This window comes from Erithacus rubecula (genome assembly GCF_903797595.1).
Source record: "Erithacus rubecula genome assembly, contig: scaffold_112_arrow_ctg1, whole genome shotgun sequence".
In the NCBI taxonomy this organism is placed as follows: domain Eukaryota; kingdom Metazoa; phylum Chordata; class Aves; order Passeriformes; family Muscicapidae; genus Erithacus; species Erithacus rubecula.
The window spans coordinates 373686-379685 of NW_027636279.1; the positions used below are offsets into that span (position 1 = coordinate 373686).

The 6000-nt window shown below is 52.4% G+C and overlaps 1 pseudogene across 1 annotated transcript in view; it reads right to left on the reverse strand.

Moving 5' to 3' along the window:
• Positions 1-4374, reverse strand: part of LOC306815274 (olfactory receptor 14I1-like) — a 269530-nt pseudogene extending 265156 nt beyond the window's left edge. Inside the window, exon 1 of the transcript in view lies at positions 3510-4374. The product of the transcript in view is annotated as an olfactory receptor 14I1-like (transcript). The remainder of the gene's footprint in view (positions 1-3509) is intronic.
• Positions 4375-6000: the final 1626 nt, after the last annotated feature.

Consider the following 6000-nt stretch of genomic DNA (forward strand, 5'->3'; position numbering starts at 1 on the left):
GGTTACCTTATCACTCTCTTCAACTTCCTGAACCATGGTTTTAGTCAGGTGGAGGTTTGTCTCTTTCACCAGGCAGCAACTGACAGAATGAGAAGACACAGTGTTTAGCTTCAGCATAGGAAATACAGGTTGGATATTAGGAAAAATGTTTTTTACAGGAAATGCAGTAAAATTCTGGAATGATCTCTCCAGGGGTTGGTGGAGACACCATCCCTTTATGTTTAAAAAAAGACTAGGTATGGCAATTGGTGCCATATAGAGGTGTTAGGCAGAGGTTGGACTTGATCTTGAAGTTCTCTTGCAACCTAGTGATTCTGTGATCTGTGAATTCACAGAGTCTTTCAACTTTTCAACAAGTCTTTCAGTCTTTTCAACAAGAAGTCTCTGTCCCTGTCCTTTCCCTGGGTCTGTGTTGCAGATGGAAGCTGCTGGTGCCATTCTCACCTTTAATCCCTAATTTGAATGGAGACAGATGCTCTTGGGTATGTCAAGCAGGTGTTGCTCAATGTTTATGTGGAATTTCTGTATCCTCATGGCACCAAGGAGACCATTGTGGCACAGTGGAAACTCAGGGAACAAAGCCATTGTGACACTGGGGCAGGATGGTACCATTGTGATACTGCAGATCCAAGGACACCGTGGTGACTCCATGGAAACTCATGGAATCATGGGCACTGTGAATCAGCAGGGCCTCGTGGAACCAAGAAGTGAATTGTGACTGTATCAAACCTCTTGGAACCAAAGAGCCATTGTGGAACTTCAGAGCCTTGTGGACCAAGGGGACCACAGTGACACTGTGAGGGTCCATTGAACCAAGTGGCCATGGTGACACTGGAGCCTCATTGACCAATGGTGCATTGTGACACTGCAGGGCAGTATGGAATCATGGAGACCACTGTGACATTACACAGTGTCATGGCAACAAGGGGCCATTGTGACACTGTGGGGCTTCGTGGGACCAAGGAACAGTTGTGGTACTAAGGAAATTGTGGCAACTGTGTCACCATGGAACCAAGGAGACCATTGTGACAGTTCACAGCACCATGGAACTAAGGATTCATGTAACAGTGTAGGATAAATGGAGCCAAGGAACCATTGTGACACTGTGGGGCCTCATGGATCCAAGGAGAGCATTGTGACACTGAACCTAATGGAATTGTTGCAAATGATACAACTTCTAGGTTCAGGACAAGGTGTCTCCTCACAGCCCTTGGTGGCACAGACCCTGCTGTGCTCCAGGGCACCAAGACTTGGCTTCTCCTGGGCACTGCCAGCCCTGCCAGGGCCCTTGGCCATGTCCAGCACAGCTTGTTGTGTTCTGTCCCACAGCTGCTGCTGTGTCCCTGCAGGCTGCACACTCCCATCTCACTGCCCCTGGATCTGCCCTGCCACTGCCAGCCCTGCCCTGACCTCTGCCACCCTCACCCTCTGTGCCTTGGGACACACACACATGCACTGAGCTCATCCTCTTCCTCCTGGATGCTTCTCCTGCCACAGCACTGCCCTGGGAGGGTTCATTGCTCACAGGAGCTGCTGTGTTTGTACTGGTGCATTTTATAGCTCTGCTTCTGCCTGTCTCTCAATTCTGTCTTCAAAGAGCTCTCCAAGGAATAGATTCATTGAATTGTGGAATAACAGAGGTGGGAAGAGCTCCCTGAGCCCCCTTGGCCTGGGTGTGGCTGGGATGGAGTTCCCTTTGCCCAGAGTAGCCCCTGTCCTGCTGTGCTTGGCTGCTCCTGAGCTGGAGTGGGTTTGGCCCCAGCCCAAGGCTTTGGCTGCTCCTGAGCAGGGCTGGCCCCACATGAGGCATCTCTGCAACCCCTAAACCAATGGCCTGGGGAGGGGGGGGCAAGTGTTCTTGGGGACACAGGGATGGGACAGCTGGGTTGGACTGACCCAAGGGATCTTCCATTCCATGGGATGTCCTGATCAGCAGGGACATGAGGGGGATAAGAGGGCCTCTGGATTTTCTGTATTAATACACTTGTCTTCTAAAGCAACTATGATGTGTGTTGAATTCTTGTGCTGAATTCTTGTCTCTCCATGGTTTTCCTTGCTTCTGCATTTGGCCCTTGCTTTGTAGTCCCCCTGACATTAATCTCTCTTTATAGTGACCCACAACTGTTCACCTTATTTTCTCCTGTTTTCTGTGTAAGGAGGGACAGTGACAGAGACACTCTGTTGTCACTGGATGCCCAGAGGGGTTTAACCACAGCCACCTTGCCCAACTCTGCTCTTATGGGCACCCCCAGAAATGTCAGGGCTCTGTCAGGTGCCCACCCCTGAGCTCATGCCCTGCTCACAGCCCCAGGGGTGTCCAGGGACACGAGTCCTTCCCTGGCACACACACAGACAGTTCATTGCAGCACAGGCAGGGGCTCCCTGGGCTCTGCTGCCACTGCCAGAGCCTGGCAGGGACCTCAGCCCTGTGGGTGTCACCCTGCCCTGCCCCTGCCTGAGGTGCCCCACGGCCAGAGGGATGGACACAGGGAGCTCTGGGCACAGGAGCTCATCCCAGCCCTGCATCCAGGGGTTCCCAGGGGATGTTAGACTCTGGAAACTCCAGCAACAGCTGAAGCTGTTTGTGCTCATGGAGTTTATGTCCCCCCCCCCCACACACAGGATGTTTAGGGCTGTGGAATGTCCCTGCACTGCAAACACAGACTCCTGACCCGGTAACTTGATGTCCCTCCACAGAGGGAAGAACAAACTCTGTTACCTGGGGTGGAGAGGCACTGCTGGAAGCAGGGCTGGCTTTGCAGGTAAACTGCTGGGACAGCCCCACCCTGAACACTGCCACACTTTGGCTGTCACTGCTGTTCTCTCCAGGGCACTGTGTTGGGCACATTCTTGAGAGCAAACTGGGAAGGAGATTGAAGGCCCTGCACTGGGGAGATGCCCTTGCATGATGGAAATGCTGTTGCAGAGCCCAGCTCTGTCCCAGCAGTGCCCATGGCCTGTCCCTGCCTGCAGTGCCTGCAGTCACACAGCAGGACTGGGACTGAGTTAAAAGAGCCCTGAGGCCTTAAACCAACACAGGGGCTCTGAAGGGGAGTGTGGAACTGAAGGAAGGGGAGGTTATGGAGCAGAAGCCCTGGGGGTGCCTGGCAGTGAGGAGCACTGGGGTTCCCTTTTCACCCCAGCTCTGTACAGAGGCACCAACCCTGCAGAAAAGCCAAGGAGGAAAGATGACAGACAAACACAGCAATACCAAGTCCTTTATTTTGCGTAAGCACATATGTAGTACAACTCCAGGATTATATAGTCTATGGTTCACACTAGGAATGCAAATACTGAATTAAAAATGGTAAAGATGAAGATTCTCTTGTGAAAAAATTCTAAAATATGTCATACCTGTGACAGAAAAAAAGCAATAAAACCACAGGACATAGAGTTGGCATTGATGAGTAATATTATAATAGTGATACAGGAGAATGAGAGTTTATTTTTTCTGAGAAGCATTCATGATGATTTTCCTCAAGCCATCCTTGAGCTTCTGGTTCCTCAGGCTGTAGATGAGGGGGTTCAGGGCTGGAGGCACCACCGAGTACAGATACGACAGTGCCAGATCCAGGGATGGGGAGGAGATGGAGGGGGGCTTCAGGTAGTGAAATGTGCCAGTGCTGATAAACAGGGAGACCACAGCCAGGTGAGGGAGGCAGGTGGAAAAGGCTTTGTGCCGTCCCTGCTCAGAGGGGATCCTCAGCACAGCCCTGAAGATCTGCACATAGGAGAAAACAATGAACAAAAACAACCAAATGCTAAACAGGCACTAACAGCAAGGAGCCCAAATTCCCTGAAGTTTGAATGTGAGCAGGAGAGCTTGAGGATGTGTGGGATTTCACAGAAGAACTGGCCCAGGGCATTGCCATGGCACAGGGGCAGGGAAAATGTATTGGCTGTGTGCAGCAGAGCATTGAGAAAGGCACTGGCCCAGGCAGCTGCTGCCATGTGGGCACAAGCTCTGCTGCCCAGGAGGGTCCCGTAGTGCAGGGGTTTGCAGATGGACACGTAGCGGTCGTAGCACATGATGGTCAGGAGATAGTACTCTGCTGAGATGAAGAACAGAAAGAAAAAGATTTGTGCAGCACATCCTGAGTAGGTGATGGTCCAGATGTCCCAGAGGGAATTGTGCATGGCTTTGGGCACAATGGTGCAGATGCAGCCAAGGTCAGTCAAGGCCAGGTTGAGCAGGAAGAAGAACATGGGGGTGTGCAGGTGGTGGCCGCAGGCTACGGCGCTGATGATGAGGCCGTTGGCCAGGAGGGCAGCCAGGGAGATGCCCAGGAAGAGGCAGAAGTGCAGGAGCTGCAGCTGCCGCATGTCTGCCAGTGCCAGCAGGAGGAAGCGGCTGATGGAGCTGCTGTTGGACATTTGCTGTGTCTTGGCATGAGGATCTATAAAAAAGGTAATAATGGAATAGTTCAGTTTGAAGATGATTTTAAATATCCCAGCCGAGCTTAATGGGTCATTCCCCCCGCTTCCTGCCCAGGGCTCTGCTGCCTGGAGCTTTCCCTGCCAGCAGCTGTTTCCCTGTGCCAGTGAAATGCCAGACCCCAGCCCAGCCCTGGGGGGGCTCAGTTCTGCTCTGTAGACCCCTCCCTGCACAGGGCACTGCCCAGGGCCAGCTCTGCCTCTGCAGGCTCTGATGGCAACATCACAGCAACCTTAAGGTGGTGGGAAAAAAAGCACTGATGCTTCCTGTAAGGGACTCTGTGCTGATTACTGTCCTATGCTGGTTTAATGAGATCTCAATTTTTTAATTATTTTTTTTTCCCAGCCTGATCTGTGAGATTAATATATATATGCAATTTCCCATCCAGACAACCCACAGCAGCAGATATACAGAAGCAAGATTTTCCCTTTTATGCAGTCCCTGCCTCGCTGTACATGCTGCCTAATCTACCTGGATATCTTCTGGATTTAAATGTCATGCTGGGAGCAGTCCTGCACAATGTAGCATCCTCACCAGACAAGGAGAACAGTTTCAAGCATTACCAGCTGTCTTCTTCCACCCAGACCTTGTCCTGTAGTGCTGTGGGCAGCTCCCAGGGCTGGCTGAGAGCTGTCCCTGGCAGGCAGCAGAGTCCCTGCTCTGCAGGATAGCCCTGGGCACCCCTGGCTGCTCTACACAAGAGAGGATCAGAGAATGTACTCACAGAGTCTGCAGGCATTGGGATATTCCGGCTTTAGGAGATCACTGCAGAAGCTGCAGCTGCATGACAATGCATCCAGAGGCTTCCTGTGTCAAGGGCTGGGTCTGATTCTGCCCCAGTCACTTCTGAGCATCTTTCCAGCCCTGACTGATTTAAACACTCTGTGCCTCTGTGCTGTGCCCGGGGTGGCTGCACGCAGACCCCCAGCCCTGCTGGGCTGGGAAAAGAGCTGGTCATCTAGAGAAATGCGCTTTTGAAGCTTTCTTAATAGCTAGGATGGCCCTCTGTGCCAGGAGCCCACCCATGCTGAGCAGCACAGACAGAGTACAAGGACTTTTAATGACCCTCTTGGGGGGTTCTGCTGAGGCCCTGAACATCAGTCCCTGAGAGGGAGGTGTGGAAAATTCTCAAGAATTCCAAGTCAGATTAAAACTCCAAAGTTTCTTGAAGTTTTAATGGGTCCCACTGAGGAACAGAAGTGCGAAAATGTCCCCATGTTCCAGTCAGAGGAGGAAATTGTAGGCAGAGATGACAGGTGGGCACAAAGAGAAGCCAAGTCTAGTTGCCCTAGGGCACAGCAGGGTCTGTGCCACCAAGGGCTCTGAGGAGACACCTTGTCCTGAGCCACTGGGGCCTCCTGGCACAGCCCCAGCAAGGCTGGGCACTGTCACCCCTTTTGCTGCCCTCAGCATCCCCCCCTCCCCCCACATCCCAGTGGCCTCAGGGATCTGCTGGGACCAGTCCCTGGGGAGCCTTGGTCAGGAATGGCGCTGGGGGGGCTCCTTCATGCTCCCGGGGACTGCAGGTTTTTCAAAGGACTTTGGGCTTTGCTTTTGCCTTGGAG